The sequence below is a fragment of the Nicotiana tomentosiformis genome, chromosome 9 (assembly GCF_000390325.3).
Source record: "Nicotiana tomentosiformis chromosome 9, ASM39032v3, whole genome shotgun sequence".
Lineage (NCBI taxonomy): Eukaryota > Viridiplantae > Streptophyta > Magnoliopsida > Solanales > Solanaceae > Nicotiana > Nicotiana tomentosiformis.
This window is the reverse complement of record NC_090820.1, coordinates 108,750,017-108,770,856: the sequence shown is the minus strand read 5'-3', so window position 1 is coordinate 108,770,856 and position 20,840 is coordinate 108,750,017.

The window sequence follows — 20,840 nt, the reverse complement described above, 5'->3', positions numbered from 1 at the left end:
ATGCTTATAAAGTATCCTCTCTTCTTGTGGAGCGAGCTGAGCGCCTCGGCAGTAGATAGATGCAACTATGGTTCATGTCGTTCGACCCTCGGCAGTGTACACATTATTCTGGATCGGGCCGTACAACCTTGGTATAAATCATGCTTAATAATACTTAGTGCCTAACCATACCTTATATCATGTTGTGGTTTGAAAGGTTACGATTTGTAAAGAAAGTGATCTATCTGGGATTATTAAGAATTATGGAAGAACCTATTTGCTTATGCTTGTTGATGAGTTATTATTATTACTTACATTACTCTTGTTATTTAGAAATTTATTTATTCATATTGCTAGCCCATTGTAAGTGTTGAAGTTGACCCTCGTCACTACTTTTTCGAGGTTAGACTTGATACTTACTGGGTACATATTGCTTATGTACTCACGCTACACTTCTGCACTAACCGTGCAGGATCTAAGGCAGGTGCATCTGGAGGTCCTACCGGCATGCGTCCCAGATATCCCGAGGCCTAGTGGTGAGCTGCTTCCAAAGCCGTTCTGCAGTCCCTAAAGTCTCTCTTTTGTATTTGTATTCTGTCTACTCTATTTCGGAGAGTAGCTAGAGTTTTGTATATTCTACTAGTTGCTCATAAACTTGTGATACCAGGTCTTGGAAATTTTGATAGTAGGCACATGTTGATTTTTTATTATCTATTTTCTCTCATTTACTCTTAAATTTTTTTGCTTCCTATTTGTTCAATAATTGAAAATTAACTATTTCTAAATTGTTAAAAGAGATACTCATGTGATTATTTCACTATAGGCTTGCCTAGAAGTAATGTTGGGCACCATCACGGCCTACAGGGGAAATTGGGTCGTGATAACTCTATTGTCTGAGAGGATATTGGAGTCCCATGGGGTGGATTTTACTACTTTCTAGCTGGAGGGCAGGGCCCGTAGATGGTGGCAGTCTTATCTTCTTAGCAGACTAGTAGGTTCTCCTCCCATGACTTGGGACCAATTCACACGCCTCTTCTTGGACAGATATATTCCACCGTCTAAGAGGGAAGAGTTGTGATTTCAGTTCGAGCAGCTCCAGCAGGGCCAAATGTCAGTAATCGACTATGAGGCGAGATTCTTTAAGTTGTCTCGTCATGCACTTATGATACTTCCGACCAATGGAGAGAGAGTGCGGAGGTTTGTTGCAGGATTGCACTCTACCAACCAGGCCACTATGGCCCGAGAGATTGAGTTGGGGACTTCTTACGAGCTAGTTGTAGAGATAGCTCGGAGGATTGAGGGTGCACGTTAGCGTGCTCGGGAGCAGGCTACGAGGGATAAGCGGTTCCGGCATTTTGGAGTGTTCAGTGGAGCCCCGGCTGGGGGAAGGGGTCAGTTCATGAGGGGTGAGTCTAGCAGGCCTACATGTCCAACATCGTCACCTCCTCGGAGTGTTCCAGTGCGGCCTTATTTCAGTGCCCTGCTAGAGAGTTCTTACCGTCCGCCATCTATTCAGGGATCCTCCAGTATGTATTCAGGCCATCAGGGTCAGACTTTAGGTCAGGAGTCCACCAGACCGAGAGGTTGTTTCGAGTACGGAGACCTTAGCTATGTGCAGAGATTTTGCCCCAGTCTTCTGGGTAAGGAAGTATAGCATGGTCAGCAGCCTATTATTCCAGTGCTTCCTGCCCCACCAGCCATCCGACCGCCTAGAGGCAGAGGGTAGGTGGGTAGGGGTCGTCCTAGAAGTAGAGGCTAGTCGGGTGGGGGCCAGCCAGGGGGAGCTCCAACTAGATTCTATGCCCTTCCAGCCTGACCAAATGCAGTGGCCTCAGATGCCATGATTACAGGTACTATTTTTGTCTGCGGTATGGATGCTTTGGTACTATTTGATCCAGGGTCTACGTATTCATATGTTTCATCTCTATTTACTCATTACTTGGGTGTTCATCGTGAGTCCTTGGGTACTCCTATGTATGTGTCCTGCATTGTTACGTTCTGTGGTTATGAGACTAGAGTGGATCTCTTGTTGCTTGATATGACCGACTTTGAGGTCATCCTGGGTATGGATTGGTTATCTCCATATCACGCCATCCTTGATTTCCATGCCAAGACTATTACCTTGGCGATGCCAGAGTTTCCTAGATTGGAGTGGAAGGGTTCGTCTGTTTGTACACCTAGTCGGGTTATTTCTTTCCTGAAGGCTCGACATATGGTCGAGAAGGGATTCTTGGCCTATATAGCCTATGTTTGGGATACTACCACGGAGACTCCGGCAATTGATTCAGTGCCCTTGGTCCCAGAGTTCTCTGATATGTGTCCTTCTGATCTTCCAAGTATGCCACCAGATCGCGATTTCAATTTCGGTATTGATTTGGCTCCAGATACCCATCCTATATCTATTCGACCATACCGCATGGCTCCGAGAGAGTTGAAGTAGTAGAAGGAGTAGCTTGAGGAGGTTCTAGCAAAAAGGTTTGTCAGACCGAGTGTATCGCCTTGGGGTGCACCGGTATTATTTGTGAAAAAGAAAGATGGGTTTATGCGGATGTGCATTGATTACCGCCAGTTGAACAAAGTTACAATTAAGATAAAGTACCCGTTGTCGCATATTGATAACTTGTTTGACCAGTTGCAGGGTGCTAGGGTGTTCTCTAAAATCAACTTGAGATCGGGGTACCATCAGTTGAAGATTCGGGATTCAGACATTCCGAAGACTGCTTTTCGGACTAGATATGGCCATTAAGAGTTTTTGGTAATGTCCTTTGTCTTGAATAACGCCCCAACTACATTTTTGGATTTGATGAACAGGGTGTTCATGCCGTATATTGATTCATTTGTCATTGTCTTCATTGATGATATTTTGATCTACTCGCGTAGCATGGAGGAGCACGAGCAGCATCTGAGAGTTGTACTCCAGACCTTACGGGAACAAAAACTATATGCTAAGTTCTCCAAGAGTGAGTTTTGGTTACATTTTGTGGCATTCTTTGGGCATGTTATATCATGCGAGTGTATAAAGATTGATCCCAAGAAGATCGAGGCAGTTTAGAATTGGCCTCGTCCTAGCACCGCGACTGCGATTAGGAGCTTCCTGGGGTTAGCGGGTTATTATTGTTGGTTTGTGAAGGTTTTCTCATCTATTGCAGCACCTTTGACTAGGTTGACCAAAAAGGTCGCTCCGTTCTGATGGTCCGATGATTGTGAGGTGAGCTTTCAAAAGCTCAAGGCTGCATTGACTTCAGCACCAGTGTTAGTGTTGTTGTCCGGTTCAGGGATGTATATTGTGTATTGCGATGCTTCACGCATTGGTTTCGGTTGTGTATTGATGCAAGAGGGGCGAGTTATTACATATGTTTCATGTTAGTTGAAGCCCCATGAGAAAAATTACCCTGTACACGATTTGTAGTGGGCCACGATTGTTCACGCTCTTAAGATCTAGAGGCATTATCTTTATAGGGTGTCCTATGAGGTTTACACCGATCATCATAGACTACAATATTTGATCAAGTAGAGGGATATCAATTTGAGGTAGCGCAGGTGATTTGAGTTACTGAAGGATTATGATATTACCATCCTTTATCATCCGGTCAATGAGAATGTAGTTGCAGATGCCTTGAGCAGAAAGGCGGAGAGTATGGGTAGTTTGGCATTCATTTCAGCGAAAAAGAGGCCACTAGCTTTGGACATTCAGTCCTTGGCTAACAAACTTGTGAGGTTGGATATTTTAGAGCCCAGCCGAGTTCTTGCATGCGTCGTCACCCAATCTTCACTATTCGAGTAGATCAAGACTCACCAGTTTGATGATCCGCACTTATTGTTCTCAGAGAGACGGTACTAGAGGGTGGTTCCAATGAGATTACTATCGTCGAGGATGGTGTTTTGCGACTCCAGAGTCGTCTATGTGTTACTAATGTTGATGAGCTGAGGGAGAGTATTCTAGAGGAAGCACACAGCTCTCGGTACTCTATTCATCCAGGTGCTACGAAGATGTATTGTGACCTAAGGCAGCATTATTGGTGGCAGCGGACGAAGAAGGACATAGTTGAGTATGTTGCGAGATGTCTAAATTTCCAGCAGGTTAAGTATGAGCATCAAGGGCTAGGTGGCCTACTTCAGCAGATGATTATACCTGAGTGGAAATGGGAGCGCATTACTATGGACTTCGTAGTTGGGTTGCCGCGGACTTTGCAAAAGTTTGATGTAGTTTGGGTCATTATCGACAAGTTGACCAAGTCGGCACATTCATTCCAGCTATGACCACGTATACTTCAGAGAGCTTGGCCCAGATTTATATTCAGGAGATAGTTCGATTGCATGATGTGCCTATTTCCATCATATCATATAGGGGCCCTCAGTTTACTTCACATTTTTGGAGGGCAGTACAGAGTAAGTTAGGAACCCGTGTAGAGCACAGCACAACCTTTCATCCGTACACTGACGGGCAGTCAGAGCAGACAGTTCAGATCTTGGAAGATATGCTCAAAGCATGTGTGATTGACTTCGGAGGACAGTGGGATCGATTCTTGCCTTTGGCCGAGTTTGCTTACAACAACAGTTATCAGTCCAGCATCGAGATGACTCTATTTGAGGCTTTATATGGTCGGCGATGTCGTTCTCCCATCGGATGGTTTGAGCCCGATGAGGCTAAGTTATATGGTACTGATTTGGTGAAGGATGCCTTGGAAAAGGTAAAGTTGATTCAGGAGCGACTTTGAACCACACAGTCCAGAAAGAAGAGTTACGCGGATCAGAAGGTGCGTGATTTATCATTTATGGTGGGCGAGAAGGTTCTCTTGAAAGTCTCGCCGATGAAGGGAATCATGAGATTCAGGAAGAAGGGCAAGTTGAGACCAAAGTTTATAGGACCATTTGAGGTATTGGGGAGGTTGCTTATGAGCTTGATTTGCCTCCAAGTCTATCTGGAGTTCATCTGCTTTTCCACATGTCTATGCTCCGAAGGTATCATGCCGACAAGTCGCATATGTTAGACTACAGCACGGTTCAGTTAGATGAAAGCCTGGGTTATGTGGAGGAGCCAGTTGCCATTGTTGATAAGTAGCTTCGCCAATTGAGGTCCAAGAGGATCTCCATGGTAAAGGTTCAGTGGAAGGGCCAACCAGTCTAGGAGGCGACTTGGGAGGCCGAGGAGGACATGCAGAGCAGATATCCACACTTGTTCAGCCCTCCAGGTATGATTCTAGACCCGTTCGAGGACAAACGTTTATTTAAGAGGTGGAGAATGTAACAACCCGACCGGTTGTTTTGCCTTATAGATCCTTGTTCCCATAAATAAGACTCCCCGTAGGTTCTTTTATCGTTTTATGACTTGCGGGGATGGTTAGTTCGGGATTTGGAAGGGTTTGGGTTGAAATCGGAACACTTGATTCCTTAATGTTGTCTAAATAAGCCTAAGTTTGACTTTTGTCAACATTTTTAGTAAACGACCTTCGAATCGGGATTTGACGGTTCCAATAGGTTCGTATAATGATTTTGGAATTAGGCATATGTTCGAATCGGGTTTTGGACGACCCGGGAGCGTTTCGGCGCTTAATAGTGAAAGTTGACTATTTGAAGGTTTTAAAGTTCTTTAAATTTAGTTTGGAGTAGGTTTTGCTTTTATCAAGGTCTGTTTGAAATTCCAAGCTCGGGAATAGTTCTGTATGGTGATTTAAGACTTGCACGAATAATTTGGTGTCATTGTGAGTAGTTTAAGTATGTTTCGGCGTGCTCGGAGTAAGTTGAAGAACTTGAAGTTCCTAAGTTGATTCAATTTGGTTTGAGGTGTGATTCTTAGGTTTGATATTGTTTTATGCATTCCGAGGGTTCGAGAGAGTTCGTTTTATGATTTCAAAAGTTGTTTTTATCTTTGGGCGGGGCCCCGGGTGTCAATCGGACTAGGTACGGACCAAGTTTGGACTTAAAAGCAGCAGTTGAAGCACCAGGCTTCTAGTGTAACCGTACCTGCGGAGGGTTAGCCGCAGGTGCGAGCTCGCAAAAGCGAGCAAGAAGCCGCAGAAGCAGCCCAGAAAGACCACCCCAGGAACCGTAGATGCAGGTGGGCGTGCGCACATGTGAACTCGCAGGTGCAATAAAAGAAATCGCAGGAGCGGTGTGTGTGTCGCAGGAGCGGACCCGCAAAAGCGGGCTAGAGGTACGCAGAATTGAAAGTAGGCCATTGGGAAAGGGCCACATCTGCGATGACTTTTCTGCAGATGCGGAGCCGCAGAAGCGACCAACCCTCTGCAGGTGCGAAAATCGCAGAAGGCAGAACCTCATTTAAGACGCGACTTAGGCGTTTTGAGCACAATTATTTCAATCCTTGGGCGATATTTGGAGCTCTTAGAGAGGGTTTTTCACCTAACACTTTGAGATAAGTAATTTCTACACTAATGTGAGTTAAATACATAGATTATGGGTAGATTTAACATAAAAATTTTGGGAAAATTATGGGTTTAGATGAAAAACCTACGTTTTGATAAAAATGAGATTTAACAACGAAAATGTTTATGGAATTGAGTGAAAATTATACATTTGAGTTAGTGAGGTTATGGGTAGCAACTTCCTATGAAAATTTACGTAATCCGAGCACGTGGGCCCGGGGATGAATTTTTGGGGTCTTTCAATTGGGTTTGGGTAATCACTCTAATGGTTAGAATATGAACCTTTGAACATATATTGATCGATTTTCACCACATTTGACTAGTTTCGGATTTTTGGCACAGAGTTTGAGGCCTTGGAGTGGAAATTGAGGACGGAAAGTGAGCTTTGAGACAAGGTAAGTCTCTTGTCTAACCTTGGTAATTTAAATTATTATTTGTTTCTAATTGTAGGGGCAACGTATACACGAGGTGACGAGAGTCCGTGCATAGCTACTATTCTTACTAATATCTGGGTAGTCTAGGACCCAAATCATGGATTACTTGAAATTTAGGCACCCTACTGGTTAGTAAAAGTGTCTAAGTTATTTAGAACTTGTTGATTAAATAGTGGAAGACCATTGATGGAATTTTTGATACATTGTGTATTACCTTTTAATAACAGTTGAGTCAAATGCTTATAAAGTATCCTCTCTTCTTGTGGAGTGGGCCAAATGCCTCGGCAGTAGATATATGCATCTATGGTTCGTGTCGCTCGACCCTCGGCAGTGTACACATTATTCCGGATCGGGCCGTACGACCTCGGAATAAATCATGCTTAATAATACTTGTGCCTAACCATACCTTATATTATGTTGTGGTTTGAAAGGTTACGATTTGTAAAGAAAGTGATCTATCTGGGATTACTAATAATTGTGGAAGAACTATTTGCTCCTGCTTGTTGATGAGTTATTATTACTTACATTACTCATGTTATTTAGTAATTTCTTTATTCATATTGCTAGCCCATAGTAAGTGTTGAAGTCGACCCCTCGTCACTACTTCTTCGAGGTTAGACTTGATACTTATTGGGTGGGCGTGCGCACATGCTAACCTGCAAGTGTGATAGAAGAAATTGAAGCAGCATCGTGTGTGTCGCAGAAGCGGGCCAGCGGTCCGCAGAAGTGAAAGTAGGTCATTGGGCAAGGGCCACATCTGCGATGACTTTTTCGCAGACGTAGAGCTGCAGAAGCAGCCAACCCTCCGTAGGTGCGAAAATCAGAGATTGCAAAACCTCATTTAAGACGGGACTTAGGCATTTTGAGCTCAATTATTTCAATCTTTGGGCGATTTTTGGAGCTCTTAGAGAGGGGTTTCACCTAACCCTTTGAGGTAAGTAATGTTTACACAAATGTGAGTTAAATACATAGATCATGGATATATTTAACATGAAAATTTTAGGAAAATCATGGGTTTAGATGAAAATCCTAGATTTTGATAAAAATGAGATTTAACCAAGAAAATGGTTATGGAATTGAGTGAAGATTATACATTTGAGTTAGTGAAGTTATGGGTAACAACTTTCTTTGAAAATTTTCAGAATACGGGCACGTGGGTCCTAGGATGAATTTTAGGAGTCTTTCAATTGGGGTTAGGTAATCACTCTAATGGTTAGAATATGAACTTTTGAACATATACTGATCGATTTTCACCACATTTGACTAGTTTCGGATTTTCGGCGCCGAGTTTGAGGCCTTGGAGTGGAAATTGAGGCCGAAAAGTGAGCTATGAGACAAGGTAAGTCTCTTGTCTAACCTTGTAAGAGGGAATTCTCCCCCTAGGTGATATAAATTATTATTTGCTTCTAATTGTGGGGGCCACGTACACACGAGGTGACGAGAGTCCATGTGTAGCTACTATTCATGCTAATGTCCGGGTAGTCTAGGACCCAAATCATGGATTACTTGAAATGTTGGCACCCTACTTGTTAGTTAAAGTGCCTAAATTATTTAGAACTTGTTGATTAAATTGTGGAAGACCATTAATGGAATTTGTGGTACTTTGTGTATTTGCTTTTAATAACGGTTGAGTCAAATGCTTATAAAGTATCCTCTCTTCTTGTGGAGCGAGATGAGCGCCTCGGCAGTAGATAGATGCAACTATGGTTCATGTCGTTCGACCCTCGGCAGTGTACACATTATTCTGGATCGGGCCGTACAACCTTGGTATAAATCATGCTTAATAATACTTAGTGCCTAACCATACCTTATATCATGTTGTGGTTTGAAAGGTTATGATTTGTAAAGAAAGTGATCTATCTGGGATTATTAAGAATTATGGAAGAACCTATTTGCTTATGCTTGTTGATGAGTTATTATTATTACTTACATTACTCTTGTTATTTAGAAATTTATTTATTCATATTGCTAGCCCATTGTAAGTGTTGAAGTTGACCCTCGTCACTACTTTTTCGAGGTTAGACTTGATACTTACTGGGTACATATTGCTTATGTACTCACGCTACACTTCTGCACTAACCGTGCAGGATCTAAGGCAGGTGCATCTGGAGGTCCTACCGGCGCATGTCCCAGATATCCCGAGGCCTAGTGGTGAGCTGCTTCCAAAGCCGTTCTGCAGTCCCTAGAGTCTCTCTTTTGTATTTGTATTCTGTCTACTCTACTTCGGACAGTAGCTAGTGTTTTGTATGTTCTACTAGTTGCTCATAAAATTGTGACACCACGTCTTGGAAATTTTGCTAGTAGACATATGTTGATTTTTTATTATCTATTTCCTCTCATTTACTCTTAAATTGTCTATTACTCACTTTTATGAAAATTGTGGCTTCCTTTTTGCTCAATAATTAAAAATTAACTATTTCTAAATTGTTAAAAGAAATACTCGCATGATTAGTTTACTATAGGCTTGCCTAGTGGTAACGTTGGGCGCCATCACATCCTACATGGGAAATTGGGTCATGACAGATTGACAAAGACCTCACGTAGAACATTGAGCAATGCAGTTGGAGGCCTATTGATGAAGAAGACTCCAGAGTATATAGTTACAATTCTTGATGAGTTATCTAAAGATGTAAATAAGTGGACCTTTTAGATTGCTGAAAGAAGAAGAGCAACTTGTGTTCACCAAGTTGATGCTAACACATCTCTGCAGGTACAGCTCGATGCTCTGGCTAAACAAAAAAAAGATGACCTTAGCCTCAATACAAAATGAGCCTCACATAGCTTGTGATATATGTGGAAGAGGACAATCTACTCATGAGTGTCAAGCCTTAATTGAGGAAGTGAATGTTGTGGGGAACTACAACTTAAATGCAATGGGTCAGAGGCACCCCAGTTTTTCATGGAGTTCACCTGGAAGTACAACGAATGCATGGCAACAAAATAACTCTTTACCCCAGGGACAAGGAGCTCCAGCATACCAAAATCAGCAGAGGCAGCAATTTTAGCCTCAACAGCCCATTCATTCTGGCATAGAAAATCTCATGAAGACTTTCATTCTAAAAACTGATGAGAGGCTTAAAGCTCATAGCTCAGCTATAAGGGAACATGGAGCAGCTATCAAAGAACTAGGCATTGGTTCTCAAAACTTGTAAAGACGGATTGGGCATCTAGCGACTCTATTGTCTGAGAGGATTCCAGGAACTCTCCCCGCTGATACTGAAAGAAATCCCAAAGAAACAGTGAATGTTGTAACTCTAAGAAGTGGGCAAGTGTTGTAAGATCCCACCCCGGTCCAAAAAGATGTGGAACTTGAAAAAGAAAGTGGGGAGCAGCTGCAGAATGAAGTTGATAAAAAGAAGAAAGGCCCGATGAAAACTAAGAAGAAGAAGAAGAAGAAGAAGAAGAAGAAGAAGAAAGGAACCTGAGAAGAGCGAGCATATGCCTGCTTTACCTTTCCCTCAAAATCTATATAGAGAAAAGCTAGACAAGCAGTTTGGGAGATTTCTGGATGTGCTGAAACAGGTTCATGTAAACTTACCATTTTTAGAAGTGCTCTCACAAATGCCTACTTATGCCAAATTCCTAAAGGAGATCCTTACAAAGAAGAGTAAGATAAAGTAGACCTCAGTGGTCAATCTTATAGAGCATTGCAACGCGATATTGCAAAATAAACTCCCACAAAAGTGTGGAGATCCAGGGAGTTTTACTATAACTTGCTCTTTAGGCTCTATTAATTTTGATAAGTCCTTATGTGATTCTGGTGCCTCAATTAATTTAATGCCTCTATCTATTTACAGGAAACTTGAGAAGGAGATTGGAGAGAGAAGGTCGGTGCTAATATCTTTGCTGCTGGCAGACAGACGACTTTAATACCCGAGGGGATAGTGTAAGATGTGTTAGTTCAGGTGAATAAGTTTGTATTTCCTGTACACTTTATAGTGGTGAATATGGAGGAGAACAAAGAGGTCCCCCTAATCCTAGGAAGACCATTTTTAGCAATGGGTAGAGCAATATTGGATATACTTGAGAGAAAACTCATGCTTAGAGTGGGTGAGGAAACTGTGACATTTAACATGGATGTAGAAAAGGGGGTGCAAAAAGAAAAACCAGCTGCAAGTGTTGAGTGGAAAGTGAAGGGCTCAAAAGAGAAGGTTGCACTGAGTGAGAGAAAGAAATGTGGGGTGTACCCCAAAAAGGCTGAGAAAAAGCTGTCTGCATGGATGTGCACATTAGTTCGAAGGCGAGGAATGGATCCTGACTTCGACTCAGACCCCGACTAGATGTTCAGGGAAGTTTTCTTTACCTTATGCTTTATAATTATCTGTCATGGGGACATGCCACAACTTAAAGTGTGGGGTGGGGGATAGGTTGTATGTATGTATGTATGTATGTATTTTAGTTTTAATTTTTGTTGTTTTAGTAGTTAGAGATAGAAAGAAATTGAAAAAAAACCCATAAAAATTGAAAATCTTTTGCTTTTTCCCGATGATGGATATCATTCGACGGGTTTCTTGAGGGATTAAAGTCGAAAGAAAAAGACAAAAAGATTGTTTTTTGTTAGGTAGTGTATTAATTCCCCCTTGGTTTTTCTTTGTGTCACGGTTCTTTTCCAAGGGCTTTGTTTGAACTGGGTGTAGTTAGTTTTATTTTTTTTAGGAGTTGGAAATCTTGTGCTATGATTTGAATTGAAAGAAATATCTCTTAACTTTATTATACCTTGAAAATAATAAGTGCTTTAGTTGTGATGCTTATGCTCAGTTTTTGACTCTTGTACAAGTACCTTAAATTGTATGATCTTAACTTTGCTTAACTCATTTGACTAGATTGTCTTGATGAGTCCGATCCTGAGTGAGTTATGTGCCATGTGTGTGTGAGGTTTTGTGTATTATGTGCATTGTATTTGATGTCTAGAACTTGCCATGTGTGTTTGCAAAGTGAAATAGTAGTTTTATTCAGTTTTGGAAGTGATATAGGCATTTCTTTGTTAAGCCAGATATATGTTTACCCACCTAATTGTTATGTATCTTAGTTAACTCCTTTGAGCATATAATCTTGTTTCTTTGACAACCACATTACAAGCCTTACCCATTTGTTTGAATTGACCATCTATTTGAACCTTGTACCTCTCGTGAGCACTTGAATTTGATATGAACTTTGTAAAAGTTGAAGTGTGGGGTGGTTGGTTTGGCTTTTGAGTGGAACTAATGAAATAAGAAAAAAGGTAGTCTGTTTTTAAAAAGTAAGAGCCACTTGAATTGAAAAAGAAAACAAATAGTTGTATGGTTGTGCAAAATATTCTTTGATAGTGGTGACTCTTGATGTAATTTTGCTTAAAGAAGTAGGAAGTTAATGTATATTGATGTGAAGGTGAAGTTATGGTTTGACATAAGTGTGGGGTTTTGAACAATGAAATGTATGTATTGAAGTGCTTAGGGAGGTGTAGCCACTCTTATATCTAAATGTATCCTACCCATCTCGCAGCCTACATTACAACCAGTTAAAGTCCTACTTGATTCTTGACTGAATGAGCTCAATTAGTAGAGTAGTACACTACCGGCAAGCCTACGGTACGTCTTTTGTGGCATATGAATGTTATTTCTGAGAGTGAGTGAATTGTTTCTATCTTGAATTCCTAATTGTTTTTAATTTCTATTATGTGTGGAACTACTCTCTATTGTTGCGTGAGGGCACTTGATTCATGAAGGAAAAGTAATGTCTTTGAACTCTGTTTTAGAGTAAGTGAGCGGGTTATAAATAATGTGTGGTGCTTTTGAGTCAAATCTTGAGGCTAGGATGTTATGTTATTGTGCTTAATCTATTTTAAATATTCTTGGTATGATGAGTTAGGAGAGTTGTTTAAAAAGGTCGTGTCTATGTGAAGTGTAGTTTGATTGATCAAGGACGAGCAATGGTTTAAGTGTGGGGTGTTGATGGTAGACTATAATCTCATGTTTTAGTCATAGTTTGCACTCTAATTACTGTATTTTATTTGTGTTTGAGCTTAAATAATAGTGTATTGCACTTATTATGTGTTTTACGCCTTGCAGGAAGTGATTTCAAGTTAAAAATATAATTTGAAACTAGATCGAACAATGTAGAGCTTTGAAGTCAGAGTAGAAGTTCGAAAATTAAAGTCGGGATTGAGTTTAGGGTCAAAAACTGAGTATACATATGAAAAATAAAAGAAAAATGCTCAAGACCAATTGGATGGCCTAGCACAGCGGGAAGCTGGTTGGGCATGACGAGGTTACTGCCGAATCAAATGTTAGGCAACAAAACTTGCAAGGAATTGAAATATTTTGATAAAGTGGCTTAGCACTTTGTGCTAGCCAACGTGGCCAACAAAAGGGACAAGTAAATTGTCATCAGGAATTAAAGAATAATGTCCTCTGAATTTTTCCATTAGTGTGGCGCGCAGTGCGGCGCACTGGACGGCGCGACGGTGCTATTGTGTTGTTGTTCGTCAGAACGTGCTCTCTGAACTTCTCCACTTGCGCCTCGCGTAAGGCGGCATGCCTGTACAATTTTTACAAAGTAAATGACCTATTTCGTCTAGGAAAAGGTGATTTCGTCTGGGCCCGACCCTACTTGGTATAAATACATGAAAAAATATTATTTTCTGGACTTTTGACACATATTTGACCTAAGGAGGCTAAGGAGGAGTGGGAAGAACATGAGCACAAGGATTCCATCATTCCTTCCTCACTCAAGACACGAGTTTGGATTGAATTTATGTTTTTCTATATTTTAATTTTATTTGTGATGAATTGCTCCATATCTATGGAGTAGTTCTCTTTAGGGTTTGATGGATTTTGTGTATTGATGATTGTTTGTGGATTATAACTCTAGTTTTATGTATTGAAGTATTTTTGGATGATTTAATTGTTGCATCTATATTCACTTGTTCATGTAATCGAGAGAGGCATTACTTGTGATATTTTTGCATTATATTGTGGTTGAGTTCATAGATTCTTCTAAGTAATCTAAAGAGACTAGTTGAATCATTGATTAAACCTAGTAAGGAGGATAATCGAAAGAGGTTCTCCTAAAGACCAATCCACTATGCATTCTTGCATATCTTCACGTGCTTAAATAGGTTCATCTTGTGAGGTTAAGACATAATCGAGAGAGGAGTTTTTATTGAATGCTTGAACTAATAATTGAGTGAATTAGAGAGACTCACATGAACATTAGAAGGGAATTATCTATAGTTAGATCCCGAATAATTATCTTGCACCTATCCTATCAATCCCTATTTTCCCCCACTGATAACATTCGTTGTTTTGATTGTTATTAGTCAATAGCTTTAGACTTTTAAGTAATTTTAGTTAGAAATCATATACATCTCAATTGTTGATTCTCCTGGATAGCAATCAAGGTAGAAACTACGAAAATACTATTTAACTCCAATCCATGTGGATATGGTATTATACTATACTATCTTTGACTAGCGAGCATAATTTAAGTGTGTATTTCGAGCATAATTATACTAGTCAAGGGGGAAGCCATCCTAAACCTCTTGAAGAATCCCGGTCACTCACGAATACGCGCGATGTGAGGGATGAGTTGACCGAACCAACCAGAAATATCCTTGACCAAAGGAGGAGGCGAGGCCTTGGCTGCATAAGAAAAGGACGAGAGGTCAGAATCCACAACTAAGCGAAATAAACCAAGCACCTACATGCAAGGGAGTGAGGCACTTACGAGTGAAATTCCAAGCTTTAGGGAAGTCGGCGACATTGGCCACCATGTCCTCAGCTCTAATGAAGAAAAGGTTAAGCCAGAACTAGCGGTTAGCCTTATCGTCCAACTTCACCACCAGCCATTTGCCTCCTAGGTGGCGGAGATTCAACATCGTCCCCCGATAAAAGCTAGGAGTGAACAGGTGCATCAGGTGTCGAAGTGTGATCTCGACCCCGGCCAACTCCACGAACTTGGTGAGCATCCTTATGAACTTGTAAACATATGACGCGAGTTGAGTCAAGCAAACGCCGTAGAAGTGATAGAATTCATCTGCCAGTGGGGGGAGAGGAAGAGGGTAACCGACATGAAAAGGGTAGGCATAGAATGCACAATACCTAGAACGGTGGTGCTGCACCGCATCCCACCCGGCAGGGATCAACACGACGTGATCAGGAAGGCCGTACTTTGCCTTGAGCTCTAACAAATTAGCCTCCTTCATCGATGACTTAAAGGTTCCAGCTTCAGCTTCAGGCAGTTTCGAGAAATCAGATCTAACATCGGGTTTACGAGGAACTATCTCTTCCACAGTCGGGAAGCTTCCGTCCTCTGCAGCAGTGGGAATATTGTCTGCATGAGGAGGAAGAAGAATTTCCAAAGGGACCGGGTCACCTACCTCGCTAGGCCCAGAAGGTATGTAATACATAGTTTCAACAAAAAGAGGAAGGTATCAGACAATGTTTAATTAAAAACGATAAGGATCGTTGGAGCAGAAGGAAAAGATGCACAACAATTGAAGAGGAATAAGAAGATACAGGGTTTTGGTGCAAGAATTTCGTTAAGTTTGAAATTATACTCTCACACCCCTATTTATAGGAATTCAAGCATCATAACCAAGAAATTGATTCATCATTACCTGGCATCGTAATCGAAGGGGCAGATTCAATAAAACGACGCACGCGAAATGAAGCAACGCATTGGGAAAATGCATCATAATGACGCATGATGTCATGACATCACCTTTATTCATGGACAGCACAACTCCAGAGTTTGCGGCTCACAAAGGTCAACGTTGCCAGCTCGCCCCAATTATCACGGCCCGGTCAGCTCGTCTAATTATTTCGACTACAATAAACGAAATTCGCTCATCAAGCCCGCCAGAGGCCGGCCTCAATAAGCGGAGGAACTAACTGTATGGGCCAAAATATTCCATAGAATATTTAAGATAAAAAAAAAATCAAAAGAAAGAGACCTCGAGCCGTCGTTAGTCGGGGTAGATCAGGAAACAGCGAGACTCGTGGTGGAGATGTTAATAATGGTCTAGGCTAAGCACCGTTGATGAAGTTGTAACGACTAGTTTTCGAAATAGGATATTAAAGAGAATATTCTAGTGGATATTCTCTGCACTTGTACTATTAGGGTTTACAAGGAAAATGTCTCATATAAATGTAAAAAGAGACAATGATATAAGGCATGTGACATTCATTTTGAAAAGAACAGACTTTTGGAAAAAGATTCTCTCTCTCTCTCTCTCTTACTAAGATACAAACACTACATTTTCATCAAGTTTCTCGTCCATATTGTTCCATACTTTTCTATTAGATCCGAGAATAATTCGAACATCCTAGGATTTGTTTGTCACTTATCATTGTTGTAACGACCCGACTTAACATTTTGAGAATTTACATTCCGTTCAGCTACTTAAGGTGCCGAGAAATTTTGTAATGTGTATTATGACTTGCGTGTGTGATCGAGTTTGATATCCGAAAGATTCCAAACTAAATTGAAAGACAATTCTTATTTTTGAAGCTTAAATAAAAAGAGTTAAAAGGAGTTTGACTTTTGAGTAAATGACTCCGGAATGGAATTTTGATAATATCAATAGTTTCGTATGGTGATTTCGGACTTAGGCGCATGTCCGGATTTGAATTTAGAAGTCCGCAGGACAATTTGACGCATTTTGACAAAAGTTGGAAAATGAAAGATTTTTAAAAAGTTTGACCAGGAGTTGACTTTATTGATATCTGAGTCGAAATTCAATTCCAGAAATTGGAACAACTCCATTATGTCATTTAGGACTCATATGCAAAATTTTGGGATCATTCCGGATTAATTTGATAGGTTTCGGCATCAAATGTAGAATTTGGAATTCGTTAGTTTTCATTAAGCTTGAATTGGGGTGTGATTCGTGTTTTAGTATTGTTTAATGTGATTTGAGGCCTCGACTAAGTCCGTAATATGTTTTGAGACTTGTTGGTATGTTCGGACGGGGTCCCAAGGGGCTCGGGTGAGTTTCAGAGTGGTTTCAGACCATTTCTAGGCCATTGTTAACTATTGGTTTTTGGCTACAGCAGTGTGCATCGCAAAAATTTCATGTGCAGGGCTAATTTTGAAAGCTTATATCTCCTAATCTGTAAGGAATTTGGATATGATCCAAAATTAAAATTGTTACCTTTAGAGTCTAGTTTCCAAAAATGTAAAGCATTTATCATTTGGACATTTGTATAGAAAGTTATGATTAATTAACTGAAGCGTGATACTACAGTTCTTTTGCCTGGTAGTGCACATCGCAGAAATTTCTACTGCACATGGCTGACTTTGGAAGCTTATATCTCGTAATCTATAAGGAATTTGGCAATTATCCAAAAATGAAAATTGTAGTCCTTTATATCTAGTTTTCATAAATTTAAACCATTTGGTAGTTGGAGTTGGGTACAAAAAGTTATGATTGATGCACTACAAGTTATCTCGGATGAGTTTTGGAAGAATTTGGTATTTTGAGCATAAGTATGTAATGATCCAAATGTCCATTTTTAGTTTTAAAGATCGAAATTAGATTTCGAGACTTCTGGAAGTTTGATAATGAATTATAGGAATGATCTGGAATGTTTGGTCTAATTTCATCAAGTTGTGATTGGATTTTTAGCACAAAATATGAGTTAATTGTTTAACGAGCGAAATTGGTATCGCATCGAGAAAATGAGTTCTGAATTGAGTTTCGATTGAACGATCGGGTTAGTATTATTATTTGTGACTCATAAGAACAAGAATCGTCGAATTCCGAGTTCGTACGATGGACTTAGAGCCTTTTTAGTAAAATACTAAACTGTTGGTGCAAGCATGATCTAGTGTTGGCCATTAGTGATGGGAAATGGATTTTTAGTGAGGGGAAATGGGTTTTTATTAAGCAGTTTTATTTTTTAGCTCATTTCAATATTTTTGGAGCTAGGGAACTCGGATTTGGGCTTTTTTTGAAAGGATTTTCACCAAATGGATTTGGGTAAGTGTTTCCTACTCGATTTTCATTGTATTTCATGATTCCATGATTATTTTCATCTTTTATTAGTGAATCAATTGGAAGAAAATGGGATTTTTGCAAAATATTTCATAAATGAAAATTTAAGATTTGGAGGTCGATTCGTTATCAAAATTTGATAAAATTGGTATGGTTGAACTCGTATCGGAATGAGTATTTAGATTTCGTGAATTTCTGTCGGGTTTCGAGATGCGTGCCTTGAGGTTGACTCGTATTGGAAATTGACGTATCATTATCCGAAAATATTTTCTATGAATTGTAATTATTTTATGTAATTAATTAGACTAGATTTGAGCCGTACGGAGGTCATTTCACGAGAGTAGGACATTTGGAATATCGGCCTAACTCCGTTAAGGTAAGTGTCTTGTCTAACTTTGTGTGGGAGAAACCACCCCTTAGGATTTGAGCTGATTGTGTCATTCGTATTATGTGAAGGTTGTGTACGCGAGGTGACGAGTGGGTACACGACCTATATGTGGTATTTGACCTGTATGGACCGTTAGGCTCCTTTTATACAATTGTACGTGCTTTACTTGAAATTGTTAACACAAGTTCCATCCTTGTTGTCAAATTCACCCTTATATGCTAATTGTTGATTGTAATCACTCGTTGAATTCATGCTTTACTTGCTACATGCCTTAATTGTCAATTGATGCTCATAAATTGTGCCTTGTCTTATGGATTGTCACTTCCTTGCTATTGGATTTCGTGAGCTATCGTGAAGCCTTTTTCATTAGTTGTGACTTCTTTATGTAGCCTCGTTATCCCTTTTTATTTTATGGTATACCGTAATTGGTTGTAAATTAGTTTCTTAATTGGTGTTTCTTGAGGATCGGGTTACACACCGCAACAGATATGATTTATATTGTTGGATCGGGTTGCGCGACACAACGGAATTTATTTGAAAGATTATATTATTGGAACGGGTTGCACGCCGCAACGGAATTTATTTGAAAGATTATATTGTTGGAATGGGTTGCACACCACAACGGAATTTATTTGAAAGATTATATTAGTGGATCGGGTTGCACGCCGCAACGGAATTTATTTGAAGGATTATATTGTGGGATGGGGTTGCACGCCGCAACGGATTATATCTTAAATATATATTGATGGATCGGGCTGCACGCCGCAACGGAATTTAATTGAAGGATTATATTGTGTGAACGGGTTGCACGCCGCAACAAATGAACAAATATGAAATTATTGTGATATTAAGGTTAATTCCGATTTTGATTCTCATGATGCACTCCATGCTAGGACGGTTATTGTGGATTCTTAAATCACTTCATTATATTTTGAGCATAATTAATTAACCGTCAATATATTAAAGATGGAATAATATGGACTTCTTGTGTGAGTCATGCATTCTATGTGATATGTTAAGTTGCTGAAAATTTAGCAGATATAAATGAAAGAATTTCAAGTTGTTCCACTTGTGTGTCTTTCAAAAATAAAACTCATATCTTATTCGAAAATCTACTAATTTAAATGGTGATTATATTTTTAGTCTAATTGATACCTCGACTTCCTCATTATCTTATTATCATGTAATTTATGTGAAAATTTGTTATTACGTTTTACTTTAATAATTCCCATATTTATCGCGTTAAATATTTTATTGAATGTCTTAAATTGTATAAATACAATATTATATTGGATCTCATATATTTCTAAACTAAACTCAACTGATATTCTTTTTGCATAACCTCTCCACTATTTTACCTTATTTAAATCCTAAATTGGCTTAATAACTCATTTGACGCTTTACTATGTTCAAGTTGGAATTGACTTGAATCGTGTTTAAATTATTCATCATTTCATGGTAAGGACGAGAGTAAAAGCACGAAGGGTGATGTCGTGCCATTTTTATATTACTCGTACTCTGAATGTGTGGTTGCTCAATTGCTTGATTGTTTGCACGATGTCATCCGTGTTCTCATTATTTTCATTGTTGATTTGTATTGAAAATTCTTCTATTATTGGCCTTACATTGATACTATTTCCTTGTCATCTTCATGTAACATATTATACAGCTTTATATGTCTGGTAGGTGTCTTGACCTGGCCTTGTCACTACTCTACTAAGGTTAGGCTTGATCTTACTGGGTACCACTGTGGTGTACTCATACTACTCTTTTGCACATCCTTTTGTGCAGATCCAGGTACCCTAGAGTTATTGATATCCTTGTTAGTTGATCGAGCATTGTTGTGGAGACTCAAGATATACCTGCTGTCGTGTTCGCAGGCTTCAGAGCCACCTTCTGATTTTTTCTTTGCATTGTTTGATTCTATTCTTGAACAGTTATAATTAGAGATTTTCTAGTAAACTCTGTAGAGCTTGTGACTTGTACTACCGGTTTTAGGAATGTAGGAAATTTCTATTTCAGATGTATTTCAGATGTTTGGCTGATTTGTTATCATTTTGTCTGAACTGTTAAAAATGGCTAAATTTATTCTAACGTTGGCTTGCCCAGCAAGTGAAATGTTAGGTGCTATCACGGTCCCGAAGGTGGGAATTTTGGATCGTGACAAGTTGGTATCAAAGCTCTAGGTTCATTGGTTCTACGAGTCACGAACGAGTTTAGTAGAGTCTTGCAGATCGGTACGAAGATGTCTGTACTTATCTTCGAGAGACTACCGAACTGTTAGGAAATTTTTATTTATTTCATTCCTATCGTGCGAATTTATTGATTTGGAATTTGAGCCTTTGTATCTCTATTCTCTCACAAATAGTGTGGACACATGCTACCGGGTCAGCTGAGCAAACACTCGCGCATACTGCTAGAGCCACAAGAGGTCAGGGCCGAGGTAGAAGCCGAGGTAGAGGCCGAGGAAGGGCACGTGTCGCAGCTAGAGCACCTTCCAGAGTAACAATTGAGGAGCCGCCAGTAGCTCCAGTTGGGGGACAAGTACATGAAGCACCTGTGTTTACCCCCGCACTTCAGGAGACTTTAGCAATATTCCTAAATATGTTTGGTACATTAACTCAATTAGGATTGATCTCCGTTTCGCCAAATATTTCACAGATAGGGGGAGGAGCTCAGAC